The sequence below is a fragment of the Rhinolophus sinicus genome, chromosome X (assembly GCF_036562045.2).
Source record: "Rhinolophus sinicus isolate RSC01 chromosome X, ASM3656204v1, whole genome shotgun sequence".
Classification (NCBI taxonomy): Eukaryota; Metazoa; Chordata; class Mammalia; order Chiroptera; family Rhinolophidae; genus Rhinolophus; species Rhinolophus sinicus.
Genome location: NC_133768.1, coordinates 41,775,095 through 41,795,177, shown reverse-complemented (window position 1 = coordinate 41,795,177; position 20,083 = coordinate 41,775,095). Strand labels below are relative to the sequence as shown.

Sequence of the window (20,083 nt, the reverse complement as noted above, 5' to 3'; positions counted from 1 at the left end):
TGAACCCCAGTGTCAGAGGACAAGATGGGCAGGCTCTATCCATTCCTTGAAAGATGGGGTTCTCTACACCATGGCTGGTGTCAGAAGTCAGAGAAACATCTCTCCACAAGGAGATCTTCACACATGGGGCAGAGGGAGACTCCATAACCTCCAGTACAGTGGGAATGACCCAAATCCCAGGGAGGTCTAAAGGAAGCAGGTCACATAAACACCATGGTCTAGATAAGGAAGCCAGGGACATTGAAAGATGGTGTAGACAAGCTCTTGGACAGCCACATCTGACCAACTTTTCATTATATTTCTGAAAAATTACTAGATTAGCATGTTAGGGGAGGCTACAAAATCCTCTGGATTTTGTTACATACCGAAATCTCCTAGGATGATCTCGTAGAAAGACAGGTGAACAGTGAGAGTAGTTAGGCAAATTGGTGCACACCATACTACTTCCCATCTTTGGGCCTTTGCTCATGCTGTACCCATTACCTGAACAGCCATAATCTCCCCTCATTAGTCATCCAGAAGATCCCTACTCATCTTTTAAGACACAATTTATATGCCATCTCTTATAAGAAAACTTCCCTGAGCTGGGTTGTATGTTCCTTAGGGGATTTCACAGTCTATTGTACCCACCATTGTTCCTGCACTGGCCACTGAAATTATAGTTGTGTTTGGGAACATGCCTTGTTCACCTCTGTGTCCTCAGTGCAGAGCAGGAGGCCTGACACATAGTAAGTGGTCAGTCAATTTTGCTCAATTGAACTTATAACTAGTTGGATGATTACACTAGTAATGATTAATGAATTGATACTGGCCCAGAGAGGGAGGGCTCTAGTGGTGTGTCACTAGGGCTCTGTGTATATTGATGGCATTCTGATGAAATTAGTGGGTGACAAAACTATGGGAGTAGGTTACACATTAGACAACAGAATTAGCATCCAAACAGTCACGGGCAGGCAGAAACACTGGAGCCATGCTGGTCCGTGAGGGGCTTAGGGGAAAAGTCAGGACTAAAACCTCACCGACTGTTGCAACCTTGACAGTGGAAAACAGCTTTTCTGAGCTAAAACTCACCTCCCTGTGGTGTCCACCATTATCACAGCAGTTACTATGTGCCAGGCTTTGTACCAGCTCCTGTACCCCACCTCCCCACCAAGTACTGCAGAAAAAGTCTAATGGGGATGATCTGCTTGGTCTGGGAACCAAGAAACTTCTTCACAGGGCAGGAGAAAGGGGGATCCTAGCTGAGAGCACAAGTCCCAGTGAGAGCTGGGTCTTTAGTTTTCACCAAGTAACAGGCAGACATAATAACACAACAATGTGAGGGCTGTTTGAGAAAGAGGCAGGTCTACCTTCAGGATCTCCAGGGTATAGAGCCAGTCATAGAGAACACTGGGCTTTGTCACCACCCTACCAACTGAACTTGCTCCTCAAAAGAACTCAGGAGCTATCCTCACTGCTTCTTCACAGCCCTCACCTTCTGAATAATGACATCCAAGGTCCTTAGTATGGCATAAAAGGCCTTCATGCCTAGTCTAGTTCTCAGTGCATTTTTTCTATCATTCACATTCATTCATTCAGTTTATTCCACAAATATTTATTGAGCATCTACTAAATGTTACTATGCACTGTTCTTGGCAGTAGGGATACAACAGTGAACAAAACAAAAGTCCCTGCTTTGTGGAGCTTACAGTCTATTGGGGAGAGGCAAACACTAATCACAATAAATAAATATGAAATACATCAGGTGGTGATCAGTTCTTTGTAGAAAAACATAAGACATAAAGTAAGATAAGGGAATCGAAAGTACAGGTGAATGGGACTAGTTTAGATATGCTGGTCAGGGAATGGTTCTCTAGGGAGATGTCATTTGAACATACTGGAAGTGGGCGGGCAAGCCACCAGATTACCTGGGAAGAAGACTGTTCCAGGCAGTGAGAGCAGCAAGTACAAAGGCTCTGAAGAGGGAGGGAACCTGATATGTTTGAGGGGGAGCAAGTAGGCCAGCATGGCTGGAGACGAGTAAGTGATGGGGGACAGTGATAGGACATGAAGTCAGAGAGGGGCTGGGGACAGACTGGGGAGAGACTTTTGGGCCACGGCGAAGACTCTGACTTTATTCTGAGGGAGCTGGGAGCCAAGGGAGAATTTGGGCAAAGGAGGGACATAATCTGATACGGATTTTTAAAAAAATTTCAAAGAATTAGTAATAGATATTATAACACTAGGCAAAAGAAAAAAACAGATAATTACCAGGAAAACAAAAAGGTATACAACAAAGGTTATATAATCAGAGTGTACTATGTGGTTTAGATGTGAACTATATTTAGTGTCCTACTTATGCAAACAGTGATTATTGGTTAAACAAAAATTATATAAAATGTTTAAAGAAATAACAGACGCAACTACAAAGATGAACAAGCAACAAGAGACTATCAGGGATGACTAGGAGATTAGAAAGTGAAATATGTGGAGCTCATACAAATGAAAAATACAACTGTTGAAATAAAAAACTTAGTGGACAGATTAAACAGCAGATCAGACATAGCTGAAGAAAGAATCAGTAAGCTGAAAAATATATCTGAAGAAATTTCCCAGAATTAAATGCAGGAAGACAAGGAGACAGAGAATATCAGTGGGATGTTATGAGATATGGAAGATATAATGAGGAGGTCCAAAATATGAGTAACTGGATTCTGAGAAAGAAAATATATAAAGAATGGGAGAAAGGCAATATTTGAAGAAATAATGGCTGAGAATTTTCTAGAAATTATGAAAAACATAAATCCAGAGGCATGAAACACATTTCCAAAGTAGAATAAATGAAAAAGAAATACATGCTGAGACAGCTTAGAATGAAACTGCAGAGACCCCTGCACATCCCCCTCCAATAAAAGAGAGAAAAGATCTTAAAAGTAGCCAGAAATAAATAAATAAATAAATGAATGAATAAATAAATAAATAAATAAAAGTAGCCAGAATATAAGAAAACAAAAACACCTACAAAAAAACAGCAACTACACTGATAGCAGACTTCTAAATACCTATAACAAACTATCTTTTAAAAATGAGGATAAAAGAAGACTGGGAGAATTTAACACCAAGAGATCTGCACTAAAAGAATATCTAAATATTATATTCATAATGAAGGAAAATGATCCCAGAATGATGGTCTGAGATGCAAGAATGTATGCATGTAAATCCAAACAAACGCTGTCCATATAAAATAATACTAATGATGATGTAGATTTTCTGAGGTTAGAAAAAAAAAGGAGCAAATCAACAGCATGTGGTCAAGAGAGGGATGACTACAGTTGAAAGTTCCTGTGTTCTTCAAGAGAGTGGTTAAAGTACAGTTTAACTTTGGATCTTAAAGTTAAACATGCATGGTAAAATTTCAGGATAACCACAGAAAGAATAGAAAAAGAACATGTAAATTCCAAACAGGAGGGAGAAAAAAAATTGAATAAAAAAATCAAACAAACCTCAAAACTAAAAAAGTGGCAAGAAAAGAAAAATGAAGCACAGAAAAGGGGTAGGAAATAGAAATAAAAAAGTATGATGGTAGAAACCAGTCCAAATATATCATGGTAAATGTAAACAGATTAAACTTGTTCATTAAAAGACAGGGATCATCAGATTATCTTTTTTAAAAAGGTCCAGCTACATGCCATTCCCAAGAGATACAATTAAAGTATAAGGGCATGAACATGTTGAAAAGTAAAAGGATGGAAAAATACATACCACATAAATCCTAACAAGAAGAAAAGTTTGTGTTGTAAGGTAAAATAGACTTCAAGGAAAACTGCATTATCAGGAATAGAGAGGGTCATTACATATTTACCAGGAATATATAACAATTCTTAATTTGAATATTCCTAATAAAATATCCTCAAAATATAGAAAATTAAAAAATAAGAACTACAAGGAGAAATAGACCAATCCATCATCACAGTTGAATATTAACGTACCTCTTACAATTATTGGTATATGATGACCAAAAAAATCAGTGTAGATATAAAAAATTTGCACAATACAATTAACAAACTTGGTAATAGACATATGTAGAACTCTGTATTCAACAAGTAAAGAACATAATTCTTATAAAGCACATAGGAAACATTCAAAAATATTAATCACATACTAAGCCATAATCAAGTCTCAATAAATTTCAGAGTTGTTATCATACAGACCACACCCTTTAACCATAATACAATTAAGACAGATTTCAATTACAAAGAGATAAATTTTAAAATCCCCAAACATTTAGATATTTAAAAACATACTTCTATATAACTCACAGGTCAAAGAAGTAACCATGATGGAAATATTGAAGTACTCGGAACCTAACAATGATGAAATAAGACATGTCTGAACTTACAGAAAAGCAGTATTTAGAGGGCAATTTATATGCTTAAATGCACAAATCAAAAAACAAGGAAGGCTGACAATGAGCTCAGTATCCAATTAAAAAAAGAACAACAGAATAAATCCAAAAAATGTAGAAGGAAGGAGATCAAAAAAGATAAGAGCAGAAATTAAAGAAATAGAAAACAAAGATACAATAGAGAGAAGCAACAAAGCCAAAAGTTGGTTCTTTGAAAACACTAATAAAATAGACAAACCTCTGGCGAGATTGATCAAGAAAAAAAGTGAGAAGGCACAAATAACCAATATCAGCAATGAAAAAGGAGACATAACTACAGATTATACCGCAGAGAATAAAAAATATAAGGGAAGTTTAAGCCAATAAATTGGAGAACGCAGACAAAACGGACCAATTCCTAGAACACTTGAACTTACCAAAACTGACTCAAAAAGAAAAAGAAATCCTGAATTGTCCTCTAACGACTAAAGGAATTGAAGCAGCACTTAAAACTCTTCCTACCGTAAAAAAAAAACGAACAAAAGGACAAAAACTAGCAGGAGGCAGAATTTTCCAGTTGCTATGTGGATTACAGGTAGGTGAAGAGATACTGATTCCCTCAGCCCTGGCGGTGTCCATGTAGAACCTAAGGCAGTGGAGACCCTAGGTAGGCCACCTCTCTCTATGGGCAGCCTCCTGTGAAGATCCTTAGAGGGCAGCCCTTAGCTCAACAGGGTCTGACAATCCCTCTGAAGTCCCTGCAGGTGGTGAGCACAAATGAGTAACAGCCAGCACTCACTGCTCTGTGGTAAGCGTGCTAAGGAGGCCAAGGAGGAGCTCTATCACTTGGACAGCCTCTTCAGTAGCCAGCGTCTGCAGTCTTCTGCCCACAGAAGACAAGGGGCCAGTGGAGCTGCTGGAGGAGTCTGGTCCAGTTGCCAAGAAACACCACATACAGCCAAGTTGTGACCAGTTGGGGTAGGGTTGGGTGCAGGGAAGCCAAGCGGGGGCTTCTGGAGAGTGTAGCTCCAGGTAGAAGCCCTGAAACTGTCTTCACAAATATCAGATACTTTTATCCGTGTGCAGCGGATGAGCCCTTTTAATGGTGTCCAAGCTAGCTTCAGGGTGATGGTTTTAACCGTGATGCATGTTCTGAAAATAAGAGCTTCATCATTATTTTGAAATAATATGAGAGTTCAAGTGGTTTGAAATCTAAGCACATTATCACAAGAAATGTTAACAATGTATTTGTCAATGAACCAAAAAGAAAAGCTGTTAGATATTTCAATTGTTAAACATTTTTGAAGAATTTAAAAATTGGTTTTAAATATTTTATCACCAACTTGTACACAGAAAGATTTTTGTTGATGGTGACTATCAAAATTTTGAAGACATCATTAAAAAGTCTTGATCAGAACTTGTGTGTAGCCATTTCAAAGCAGAAAACCTGATATAAAATAAACATATTATTTAAAAATCTGAAAAGACTTTAAAAGTTTAATATCAATTCAATATTAAAAAGAAAAACACCAGACCAAGATGGTTTTACAGGAAAATTCTACCAAATAGATCACTCTAAAGTGATCTAGAATTTTGTAGAAGAGGGAACACTGACTCATTCTATGACACTGGCAGACCTTGAGGCCAAAAGCAGTAAGGACAGCATGAGAAAGAAAAATTAAAGACCAATTTTACTCATGGACACAGACACAAAAATCCTAAACAAATATTAACAAACTGAACCTAGTACTGTATAAAATGAAAAGATCAGGACCAAGTTGTGTTTATACCAGTAATGCAAAGGTGGTCTAATATGAGGAAAATACATTGTTTTTACCATATTGTCACATTACCGGAGGGGAAAAAACCCCATAATCATCCCAAGAAACTGAAAAGATATTTGATTAAAAATTCAATACTCTTTCATGATTTAAAAACAATAATAAAAACTTCCCAGCATAGAGCAATATGATGGAAATGTCACTCTTAATAAGGAAAAATTAGTGGTGTTCCCTGTACAATAGCCAACAAAAGAAGACGTCCACTACCATATTTTCTATTCAACACTGTACTGGAGATCCTTGCCGTCTCAGTAAGACAAGAAAAATAAAGGCACAAAGACTGGAAAAGAAAAGCAAAACTGTCATTATTTACAGCTGATATAGTTGTCAACATAGGAAACACAAACAAACATACAGACAACCTAAAAGGAAGCACGGCTCTTTGGGAAATGGTCAATTCTAGGGGTGGGGCAGGAAAACACAAGATGAGTAGGAAGCATCTTGTACTCTGCCAGCAAGTAAGGAAGTACTCGAAAACAAAAAGATGGGGGCATGTCAAAGGGACACCGGAGCCAACCTGAAAGAGCCCCCAGGGGCCAAAGCTAGAACAACTTGAGCAACAACACAAATAACAGTATTGGATTTATAACTCAAATTATTAAATGAATACACATGAGTTCATACTGATACAAACAAGTGACTGAATAAATAAGTACACAAATACATACATAAGTAAATAAGGGAGAAGAAACAAATCTTTTTCCAGAAGAATTCCAAATAATATATGTAAATACATCCCCTTTCAGAGGTGGAGCTTAATTCCTCTCCCTATCCTTGAGGGTGGGCTAGATTCTTCTGAAGAACAGAGAATGAAAAGGGACAAACAGCAACTTTACAGTGGATGAACCTGGCAAACACCACCTTAACCCAGTAATGAAGGTCAACATCACCAGTAATGTCACGGGGATATCACATACCCCTGATATGATGTGATGAAAAGGGCACTTCAATTCTGTGGGGTTTCTTCCAAAGATAACCCCAGTCTAATTATGAGGAAAACTTCAGACAAATCCAAATTGAGAGATATTCTACAATACACCTCAAAAGTGTTAGGGTCATGAAAAACAAAGGAAGACTGAGAACCAGTCATAGACCAGAGGACATTAAAGAGACATGACAACTTAAATGCAATATGGTATTTTGAATTGGATCCTAGAACAGAAAGAGGACATTAGTGGGAAAGCTGATAAATCCATATAACATCTGAAGTTTAGTTAATAGTAATATACCAATATTGCTTCCTTAGTTTCGACAAATATACTGTGGTGAGGAGTACACAGGAGCTCTCTAGACTATCTCTTTATTTACTTTTCCATAACTATTCTAAAAAATTATTCTAAAATTAAAAGTTTGCTTAAAAATAAAAGTTTAGCGAGGTGAATGGTTTTCATATCAATATTAAAAAATAACTTCATTTCTATACCCCTGCAAAAGAGAAAAAACACATTACATAAAAAGATCTCATTTAGTAGCAAAACCCATAAATACCAAGAAATAAATCTAACACAAGATATGCAAGACCTTATGTAGAAAATTATAAAGCGCCACCAAAAAACATTCAAGAATTTATTTAAAATGAAAGGATATATCATATTCATAGCTAGGAAGACTCAACATCATGAACATATCAATTCTCATCAAACTGATGTATAGATTCATTGCAATTCCAACATTTTTGTAAAACATAAGAAGCTGATTTTGAAATGTGCCTGAAATAACAAAGGGCCAAGAATATATGATATTCCTGAAGAAGAAAATGGGAAGAGTTTGCTCTACCAAATATTGAGATTCTGTATGAAGCTAAAGTAATGAAGGCAGTGTGGTACTGGTTCAGGGAAAAAAAGTTGGCGAATAGCAGAGATCCCAGAAACAGACCTACACAGATATGGAACTTTGATGTATGACAGAGGTGGCAATTCAGATCACTAGGCTATCCACATGGAAAATAATAAAACTGGATCCCTACCTTATATCTTTATACACCTAACACAAAAATCAATTCCGGTTAGATTAAGGACTTAAATATGAAAGGTAAACTTTCAAACTTTTATTAGAAAAAATAAAGAATATCTTTAAAACCAAGTTAGAGAAGATCACACACAAAAGGTGTTACCTATAGAGAAAAGACTGAATTCTGGTCAACTCAATTCAATTGAAGAATTTCTGCTCATGCAAAGACACCATAAGGAAAACAAAACACAAGCCACAGATCGAGGGAAAATATTCAATACATATAACTGACAAATGATGAGTATCCAAATAATTAAATAACTCTTACATATCAATAAAAATGATAAAAATACCAACTTAAAAATGGGCAAAAGATATTAATAGGCACTTCACAGAAAAAGAAACGTGTGGCCAATCAACATGAAAAGATGCTCAATCACATTAGTGACTGGAAAATGCTACTTAAATCCACAATGAGCTATTACTCTACACTCAATATAATGCCAAACATTTTAAAATGTGACAATATCAAGTACTGATTAGGGTATGGATCAATAAGATCTCTTATAAACTGCTGAAGGTGTATAAATTGGTACCGTAAGTTTAAAATACATTTTGGCAGAATCCTGTCAGGCTGAATATTTACACGTCCTATTCCATTCCTAGGTATGTACCTTAGAATAGTGGGTGTGCTTGTGTATCAGGAGACACGTACAAGAATGTTCAAAAGAGCAAAAAACTGGAAATGACCCAAATGTCCATGAACAGATAAATGGATGAATAATTTGTTTTACCATCACCCAATGAAATACTATACAGCATTGAGAATGAACAAGCTACAGCTACATGTAAAACATAGGTGAATCTTCGAAACACAACCATGAGTGAAAAATGTAAGTGACAAAAGACCACATACAGTACGATACTGTTTTTTTACAAAGCTCACAACCAAGCCAAATGAACAATATTTTGGTTAAGCATCTCCACAAACATGAAAAAAATACACATATCAAAAGAGCAAGGGAATGTTAAGACTTAGGAGAGTGGTAATTTGTGGCAGGGGGCTGGGAATGGGACAGAAAATGACACAGGGATAGATGCTATTATTAATATTCTTGGTTAAGGTTGTGAGTTCTTGGTTTTTCATTATATTATTATCTTTATAACTCATGTATACAATGTGTATATATTCTTTAATTATATATCTAATGCATTTTATATGAACAAACAGAAAATGGGAGAAGAGTAGGAAGAAATAAAGAATGACAACTCTTTTGGAGTTTTGCTGTTAAGGGAATAGAGAAATTAAGCCATAGCTGCAAGGGGATGTCGGATGAAGAGAGTTTTATATATGATGAAGAGTTTTATATATATATACATACATATATATATGTGTGTATGTGTGTGTGTGTGTATATATATATATATATATATATATATATATATATATATATTTTTTTTTTTTTTTTTTTAAGATGGGAGCAATAGGAGACTAATGGAACGGCAAAGTGAGGACTTTGGTGAGGTAGCTAGCCACTAAAACAATGAAAATATGGGCAAACCAACTAAAGTCAACCATCTCAAAACTCTGGCAATTAACCACAGGCATAGATAAAATGAAAGTCATCTATCCAAGAGAAACTACTGAATCTTGGTAAGACAGCGGATTCTGTGACATTTTAATTTGTGGCTATTCCCATCTTCTCTCCCTCTTCAACTCAGTGGTTCAGTAGGTAAAAGCTGACTAAATTCCAGACAACAGAGAGATCTGACTGCTTTGGCCAGGAATTTAAAAGGAAATCCTGGAAAATGAGACAACGATGGGGAAATTTGAAAAGCTCTGACATACTCCTGGGAATCTAAAGGGATGTGCACATGGCTATGTGCATGTCCAAGAAAGAAATGAAAAAGGACAGGGCCCAAGTCACTCATATCTGTCTGACTGTGAGGCCCTCTGTGAGCAGAAAGTGAAAGCTAAGGTTGCCTTGTAAACTGGCTGAAGTTTGAAGGCATGCCTTTTCACAGAGATCTCCTTGGCAAAAGGTGGAAGACATACAGACATGGCATTTAAGGAAATATATTTGACCAATCACTGGCTGACCACCAAATTATACTTACCAGATGTGACCCCTAGGAATCTAGACTTAAAAATAAAAACAAGAACTTAAAAAAAAAAAAAAAAAAAGGCTAGCAGAGAACTAAGGGGCCACATTGTACAAGGAATATGGAATTCAAAGAATTAGTCAAGAAAAGTTGCTAAACAAATGGCAACAAGAAAAATAACAATAACAACATCCCCCACACACACATACACACACACACACACAACCCAGAACAACAACAAATCTTGAGGGTGGAAGAATCTGATACCGGAGTTGTTAAAGTACCTAAAACGTCCAGGTTTTGACAACAAATTATGAGACATGCAAAGAAACAGTAAATTACATTACATATACATGGAAAAAAGCAGCCAAAAGAACATGTCCTTGAGGGGGCCAATGTTTGGGACTTAACAAAGACTATTAATCTATATATTCAAGAAGCCCAAGTAGAATAAACTCAAAAAGATCCACATCTAAATACACAGTGAAACTGATAAAAGTTAAAGACAAAAAGCAAATCTTGAATGCAACAAGAGAAAAATGATTTATTGCATATGAGGTATCCTCAGTAACATTAACATCTGATTTTTCATCAGAAACTGTAGAGGCCAGAAGACAATGTGATGACATCTTCAAAATGTTGAAAGAAAAAGACTGTCAATGGATAATTCCGTATCTAGCTAAATTGTTCTTCAAACCTGAAAGAGAAGTTAAGATAAACAAAAACTGAAAGATTTTGTTGCTAGCAGACCTATCCTATAAGAAACATTAATTTCAGGCTGAAATTAAAGTACACTAAATGATAACTTGAAAGTAACTACATAGGCATTATGAAAGAATTTTTGTTTGTAACACTTTTATTTTCCTATCTGTTATAAAAGACAACTGCATAAAGCAATAATAATAAAACTGTGTTGAAGGGCTTATAATGTATAAAGGAGTAATTTGTATGATTATACTACAAAGGACAGGGGAGGGAACAGAGACATATTGGAACAAAGTTTTATATAATATAATATTGAAAGTAAGTTAGAATTAATCCAAAGTAGATTGTTTCAAGTTAAGATGTTAATTGTCATCCCAGGGCAACCACTAAGAACTGAACTCAAAAATATATATAGTTAAGGAAATTTAAAAGTTATAGTAGAAAATATCTACTTAACACACGAAAAAAACAAGGAATTAAAGAACAAAGGAACAGAAAAAGACATAAGACATACACAATGTAAATATCAATCCTTCACTAACTCTTCCAAGAAAGGAGAAAACACTTCCCAATTCACTCTACACAGTCAGCATTATCCTAATACCAAAGCCAGGCAAAGACATTACAAGAAAAGAAAACAACAGACCAATATCCTTCATGAATATAGATGTAAAAATCCTCAACAAAATACTAGCAAACTAAGTCCATCAACATATAAAAAGTATTATATAACAAGATCAATTAGGATTTATTCCAGGAATGCAAGGTTATCGTCTGAAAATTAACCAACGTAATATACCATATTAATAGAATAAAGCACAAACTCCACACGATCATCTCAATAGATGCAGAAAACTAGGAGTAGAAGGGAACTTCCTCAACTTGATAAAAGATATCTATGTAAAACTCACAGCTAACATCACACTTAATGGAGAAAGACACAATACTTTCCCCCTAAGATCAGGAACAAGACAAGAATACCTGCTCTCATTATTTCCAGTTAGCATTGTACTGGAAGGGTCTAGCCAGGGCAATTAGTCAAGAAAAAAAAAGGCATCCAGATTGGAAAGGAAAAGTAAAACTATCTGTAATTGCAGATTACATGATCTAGTATATAGAAAACCCTAAAGAATCCATTAAAACACTGTTTGAACTAATAAACAAGTTCAGTAATGTGGCAAGATAGAAGATCAATAAACAAAAATTAATTGTATTTCTACACACTAGCAATGAACAATCAGAAAGTGAAATAAAGAAAATAATCTCATTTATAATAGCAAAAAGAATAAAACACCTAGGAATAAATTTAACAAAAGAAGTGCAAGACTTGTACACTGAAAACTACAAAACACTTCTTAAAGAAATTAGAAATGATCTAAATGGAAAGACTGGGGCGGACGGGTAGCTCAGTTGGTTAGAGTGTGAGCTCTGGGCAACAGGGCCGCCAGTTCAGTTCCCACACGGGCCAGCGAGCTGCGGCCTCCACAACTAGAATGAAGTCAATGAGCTGCCGCTCAGCTCCTGGATATCCAGATGGCTGAGTTGGTTGGAGTGCCGGCTCTCAACCACAAGGTTGCCAGTTTGATTCTTGGACTCCCCCAAGGGAAGGTAGGCTCTGCCCCCCCCCCGCAACTAACAACGGCAACTGGACCTGGAGTTGAGCTGTGCCCTCCACAACTAAGATTGAAAGGACAACAACTTGACTTGGAAAGAGTCCCAGAAGTACACACTGTTCCCCAATAAAGTCCTGTTCTCCTTCCCCAATAAAATCTTTAAAAAATAAAATAAAATAAATAAATGGAAAGACTTCTCATGTTTATGAGTAGGAAGACTTAATATTGTTAAACGGCAATACTTCCCAAATTGATGTATAGATTCAACAGAATCCCTATAAAAATTCCAGCTGATTTTCTGCAGAAACTGATAAGCTGATTGTAAAATTCATATGAAAATGCAAAGGACTTAGAACAGCCAAAACAATCTTGAAAAAGAACAAAACTGGAAGACTCCCATTTCCTGATTTCAAAACTTACTACACAGCTACAGTAATCAAGACAGTGTAATCTGGCATGACAGACATATAGATCAATGAAATAGAATTGAGAGTCCAGAAATTAACCTTCACATTTATGATTATGGTTAACTGACTTTTCAAAAGGTTGCCAAGACAGTTTGATGGGGGAAAGAATTCTTCTTTCAACAAAAGGTGCTGGGACAACTAGATATTCACATGGAGAATAATGAAATTTGGACCCCTACCTCACACCACCCACACAAATAATTAACTCAAAATGGATCATCAACCTAAATGTAAGAGCTAAAATCCACACAATTCCTGTAAGAAAACATAGAAATAAATCTTTGTGACCTTGGGTTACATAATGGTTTCTTGGATATAACAAGAACTCAAGTAACAAAAGAAAAAATTTGACACATCAAAATGTAAAACTTTTGTGCATCAAAGGACACCATCAAGAAGGTTTAAAGACAACCTACAGAATAGGAGAAAATATTTATAATTTACATATCTGACAAGAGACTTGTATCTAAAATATATAAAGAATTCTTATAACTCAACAATAAGTAAACAAATAATCTTATTTTAAAAGGGCTAAAGATTCTGGTCCAGCCGTTATGGAAGGCAGTGTGGAGGTTCCTCAAAAAATTACAAATAGAATTACCATATGACCCAGCAATCCCTCTCCTGGGTATCTACCCAAAAAATCTGAAAACATTTATACATAAAGACACGTGTGCTCCAATGTTCATTGCAGCTTTGTTTACGGTGGCCAAGACATGGAAGCAACCAAAATGTCCTTCGATAGATGAATGGATAAAGAAGTTGTGGTATATATACACAATGGAATACTATTCGGCGGTAAGAAAAGACGATATAGGAACATTTGTGACAACATGGATGGATCTTGAGAGTGTAATGCTGAGTGAAATAAGTCAGACAGAAAAAGCAGAGAACCATGTGATTTCACTGATATGTGGTATATAAACCAAAAACAACAAAAGAACAAGACAAACAAATGAGAAACAGAAACTCATAGACACAGACAATAGTTTAGTGGTTGCCAGAGGGTACGGGGGGCGGGGGGTGGGGGGTGGGAGATGAGGGTAAGGGGGATCGAATATATGGTGATGGAAGGAGAACTGACTCTGGGTGATGAACACACAATGGGATTTATAGATGATGTAATACAGAATTGTACACCTGAAATCTATGTAATTTTACTAACAATTGTCACCCCAATAAATTTTTTAAAAAGGGGGCTAAAGATTTAAATAGACATTTCTCCAAAGAAGATATGCAAATAGCCAATAAAGACATGAACAGATGTTCAATATCATTAGTTATTAGAGAAATGCAAATAAAAACCACAATGAGATACCACTTAATACACATTAGGATGGCTATAATAAAAAAGATAAACAATAAAAAGTGTTGGTAAGGATATGGAGAAACTGGAACCCTCACACATTGTTGATGGGAAATGTAAAATGGTGCAGCTACTTTTGCAAACAGTTTGGTAGTTCCTCAAAAAGTTAAACATAGAGTTACCATGTGACCAAGCAACTCCTAGGCATCTACCCAGTAGAAAACAAATATACATCCACACAAAAACTTGTACACAAATGTTCAGAACAACATTGTTTATAACAGCCAAACATGAAAACAACTGAAATGTCCATCAACTGACAAATGAATAACAAAATTAGGTATAACCATACAATAGAATAGTATCTGGCAATAAAAGGGAGTGCTACCTGCAACAACATGATGAACTTCAAAACCATTATGCTAAGTGAAAGAAGCCACTCATAAAGACCAACATATTGTATGATCCCATTTATCTGAAATGTCTAGACTAGACAAATCAGTAGATAGAGACAGAACTTGTAGATTAGTAGTTGCCTAGGGCTGAGGGGTGTGGAGTGATGGGGAATAACTACTAAACAGTATGAAGCTTCTTTTGGGGGGGGGGTGGATAAAATGTTCTAAAATTGATGGTGGTGATGGTTGTACAACTCTGTGGATATACTTAAAACCCTTTAAAGGGTGAATTTTATGGTATGTGAAATATATCTCAATGAAGCTGTAACAAAAAGATGGAAGCAATAATAGAATATCCAACAAATGGGAATGATTTTGTAGAGAGGGGTAAATTGATCCAGGAGAGAGAAGGGAAAATTGCTGAAGCAATGTCCCCAAGTAGGTAAGAGATGGGATCTAGTGCCAAAGTGGAGGGATGAAATTTTGATGACAGCAGGGACAGTTTATCCATTAAAAAAGAAAAGAAGGCAGAGTATGTGAGTGCAGATGCTATTTGGTGGTTGGATGTGGTGGTGTGAATCCGTGGAGGTGTTCTTCTGATGGTTTTCATTTTTCAGTTAAGCAGGCAGCCTGAGCATAGCATGGGGAGGAGGTGCTGGAGATGTGAGGAGAGAGAAGGTACAAAATAGTCATCTGGGAGGGTGGGAGAGTGAATGGCCTAGGGAGTACAGCGGAGCAGGTGGAGTGGGATTTAACCAGGACTGGGGTTTACCTGGTAAGTATGCTGATATGACAGAGGGCAAGGGAAGTGAGGATATATGCAAGGAAATGCCTATAATAATGGACCGTGGAATCTAAGCTAATTAAAGGAAGGACATGGGAACCTGGAGGAAGTAAAGAGCAGTGAAAAACGTTCCATCCCAGTGGCACTGAAGGATTGTTGGAGTTGGGGTGCTAGAGGAAGAGAGCCAGAAGGATAAAAGGTACTGGATGGATAGCAGGATGCCTGAAACTGAGATTAGGAGGCAATGCTGTCACAGATATAGATAAGAAGCATATGACTATTGGAGGGGGTAGCTACGGTGGGGTTGAAAGGCAAGAGCATTGTAGGAGGGCAGATCACAGAACTGAGACAGGAACACTGGAAGGGTCATCTATGAAAATATTTAAATCACCAAGAAGTAGGACTGGGGCAGTGTTATAGAGAATGACAGGGAGCTAGTTGCTAAATTCTTCTAGGAATAAGGAGTGACAGGGGCAGTTATGTGTGTATGTCTATACCTGACTATAACACAGAATGTGGGTGATGGTATAGTCTGATGATCTCAGATTTAAAATAAGATGGTTGATATTCACATAATCTTAAAGTATCTCTCCATAAACTACTTATTAATTATAAAGGAAAAAAGAGTAAACTATAGTGGAGAAACCTGGCAGACACCACCTTAAACAAATAGTCAAGGTGAAGAAAACCAATATTGGGACAAACTGATATTATGTGCCTCCTGATACAAAGCGCTGAAGACATATCTCTTCTGTGGTATTCTTGCCCAAATTCCATAACTCTACTACAATCACAAGAAAATAACAGACAAACCCAAATTCTATAAAATAACTGGCTGGGACTGTTTAAAAGTATCAAAATCATGAAAGACAAAGAAAGACTAAAGAACTGTCTCAGAATGGAAGAGCCTAAGGAGACATGAAAACAAAATGCAATGTGGGATCCTGAATTCAATCCTAGAAAAAAAATATATTAGTGGAAAAACTGATGAAATCAGAGTAAGTTTGTACTTTCACTAATAGCATTGTGCCAATGTTAATTTCCTTATTTAAAAAAAATATTAGTTTCAGGTGCACAAGACAAAGTAATACTTAGACGTTTATCATTTATATCCCTCACACTGTGTGAACCCCCCTCCCCCATCCACTATCCCTCTGACATCGCACAGAGCCATTACATTTCCAAAATTTCCTAATTTTGATGCTTGAACTGTAGTTGTATAATTTTTTAACATTTGGGAAATCTGAGCAAAGGATATATGGGAATTCTCTGTACTATTTTTACAACTTTTTAAAAGTGTAAAATTGTTTTAAAATAAAAATATTAATTCTAAAAAAACGTTGTTTAAGGAGGAGGGAGAGAAAATATATGGGAAGGACAATTAGAACGAGGACACCTACTCTTATCTCCTGGCCTCCTGGTAAGAGGGGTATGAGGGGGCTGCTGAGGGAGCAGAGTGCTCAGGGGAAAGCCAGATTTCTATTCAAGCAGTGGTTCTCGGTAGGAGGTTAGACAGTCAAGGGGTGTTTGGGGGCATTTTTGATTGTCACAATAATGGGAGATCACTAGTGACATTTAGCAAGCATAGACCAGGGAAGCTCAGCTGCACAAGACAGCTCCACACAGCAAAGAATTGTACTGCATCCCAAACAACTTTAGAATGTCCCACCAGACAATCATGTAGGTGAAAAACCTGTTCATTCATTCATTTATTCATTCAACAAACATTTACTGAGAGAGCCTACTACGTGCCAAGCACTGTTTTAGGTAACAGGGATGCATCAGGGCACAAAAAAGTCTGCCCTTCTGGAGCTTACAATCAAATGGGAAAGTCAGACAATAAACAACAATGAAGACGTGTCAGACAATAAACATAATAAAGATGTGAATCATATATTATGTAAGAAGGTGAGGAGCACTATGGAAAAAATAGAGCAGGGTATATGCTGGGGGAGAGTTGCAATTTTAAACAGGATGGTCAGGGTAGGCCTCACTGAGAAAGTGACATCTGAGTAGAGGCCTGAAGGAAGTGAGGGCATGAGTTTTATAGGAGAAAAGCATTCTAGGTACAGGGGACAGACCAGCACAAACCCCTGAGGTGGAAGTGTGCTGAATATGTTCAAGTAGCATAAAAGAGACCAAGATGGGTGGCATAGAAGGTGCAAGTGGGGAGAGTGGTAGGAGATAAGATCAGCAAAGTTACGGGGACCAGACCATGGATTTTAATATATACTGACTTTGAGGCGGCCGGATGGCTCAATTGGTTAGAGCGCAAGCGCTTAACGAAATTGCCGGTTCAATTCCCACACGGGATGGTGGGCTGCGCCCCCTGCAACTAAGTTGAAATCGATGACTGGACTTGTAGCTGAGCTGCGCCCTCCACAACTAGATTGAGGGACAATGATTGACTTGGAGCTGATGGGTCCTGGAAAAAACACACTGTTCCCCAATAAAAAAAAAAACAACCCAAACCCTTTGTGTGTGTGTGTGTGTGTGTGTATCTGACTTTTCCAGAAATTCAACAATTTTATAAATTCAGGGAAGACTGTACGTTGTTTGTTTAAAACTTTATGAAGAATTGTTCATGATCTAGGAAATCTACATCACCCTGTGTTTCCTGAGTCACCAATTAATACACATGGGGCTGTCACCATTCCCAGGTTCAAGTATCATTATGTGCAAGACCATTTCATTATGTCTTCTAGTGGAATTATATCCCAGCCTTTACATATTAAAATATACAGTTTTATCATAAATTACTCTTCCTTTAATTGTCCCTTATATTACTATTAGGACATTGTATTGGTTTGGGGGGAATTATGTGTGTAGACAGATTCTATTATGTATGCACTTAATTTCAGAATAGTGAAGGGGGTCTTTCAAAATATACATTATAAAAATGGAGTGTTGAGTTCAATAGGTATGAGAACCACTGAGGCATGGCAAGAAAACGCTGAGACTGTTCAGAAGCCAGGGTGAGAATGGAGGGGATTTTGCTGATGATTGAAGGTGAGTTCCAGAAGACCTGGTCAAAAGATTTCAGGATTGGGACAGAAGGGCTGTTTGGGGATGTAACTAGGAGACCCCGGTCTTCTTGTGGTGACTAACATGATATAGGATAAAGGGCCTGATCCACTTTTTCATCTAAGTTGTTCCCCACCCTGTGTGACTCTACCTGTTTAACACAATCGGCTGGGGAATAAAGAGGGTTCTCCCCAAAATGTGGCCAGAAGCAGCCCCAAGTCCAGGCTCCATTTTTTACCCACAGGACAGTCCAGAGCCCCAGGCTAAGCTAATAGGTGCTCTCATGCCAAGCTCACTGCTATAAACAATGCATCTCTAACCTATTTAGGGATGGGAAAGAGACAGGTAGAAAGAGGAAAAACACCAACAGAGAAAAAAGCATTCAGAAAGAAAACCAATGGGGGGAGGGTCAGAGACAGGGAGAAAACAAAGCCAAAGACCAAGAGAGATAATATTCTTTTCAATCATGATTGTCATTATTTATTGAACATCTTCTAGGCGCCAGGCGCTGGGCAAAGTGATGCACATATATTGTCTGAGGCGGAGATTATTAGATCCCCATTTGACAGATGAGGAAACTGAGGCTCAGATGGGTGAAGTAGATGGCTCAAGGTCTCATGGCTAGTTTTAACTGATAGCGTTAGGGCTCAGCCTTCTAGGTCTGGGTTGTTTAGTAGGTCTCAGAGAGGGAGAGAAACAGAAAGAGACAGAGAGGAAGAGGGAAAGGCGGGGCAGAAAGAGAGAGATGGAGACTTACAGACATGCACGCAGGCGATCATGTGAGCTGCAGACCTGCACAGGAGACTGGGGGAGGAGGGGGCGAGGGGCCGTGGTCTCCGCAGGGTACTCACCTGGTCGCAGTCTGGGGCCGCAGGGGCACTCGCCCTCCCTCTGCTACACGCACTATCCTCCGCAACCCGCAGACCTAGGGTTGAGAGGCCGCCCAGGTAAAAACCTCGCCCAGGCCCCACCCCTCACGCGCTCCTGCCCCGCCTCTTTCCCCCGCCCTTCCCACCCCGGTCTTTACAGCGTCTCACCGGACACCTGCTGCCGTCCACGCTGCGCGCGAGCAGATTCCAGGGACTATCAGCTGGATCTTGCGAAAACCCTGGACGCGTCCCTCCCGCCGGCTGGAGCGCCAGCAGGGTCGTAGGCTCCACCGCTGCCTACGGCTCCCGGGCTCCCATTGGAGGAGTGCCCTCCTGCCTTCCCTGGGATTGGCTGGAGATGGAAACATTTTATTTTTACCCCCAGGCAGATGCCCGCGGAAGAAAACTCCGCCTCTTCAAGGGCCTTTGATTGGCTGACAAGCCAAGCCCACTCTTTAATAGGATTGGCCTGGAAAGGAGGTCTCGTCATTCCCTTTGCGGGTTTATTCCACTGGGCTTCGGAAGGTTAGGTGCGAACACGCAAGCGTGAAGCCTAAAGTGGGGTCTAAAGCGGGGCCAGTCGCTGAACAATCAAGTGATCCCCGCTTCTTGATGTCTTACTCTCGGTAAGCCACCTTGCAAGGCCACTGCCCCGCTAAGAGA

At 38.2% G+C, this 20,083-nt stretch overlaps 1 long non-coding RNA gene across 1 annotated transcript; it reads right to left on the bottom strand.

Annotated features, from left to right (window-relative positions):
- Positions 1-525: 525 nt before the first annotated feature.
- On the bottom strand, positions 526-19,750 carry LOC109438096 (uncharacterized). The gene is made up of 3 exons (XR_002136334.2): positions 19,589-19,750; positions 19,403-19,476; positions 526-5,515 (listed from the first exon to the last, which is right to left on the bottom strand). It is a non-coding gene; the product is annotated as an uncharacterized LOC109438096 (long non-coding RNA).
- Between the last annotated feature and the right edge of the window lie 333 nt (positions 19,751-20,083).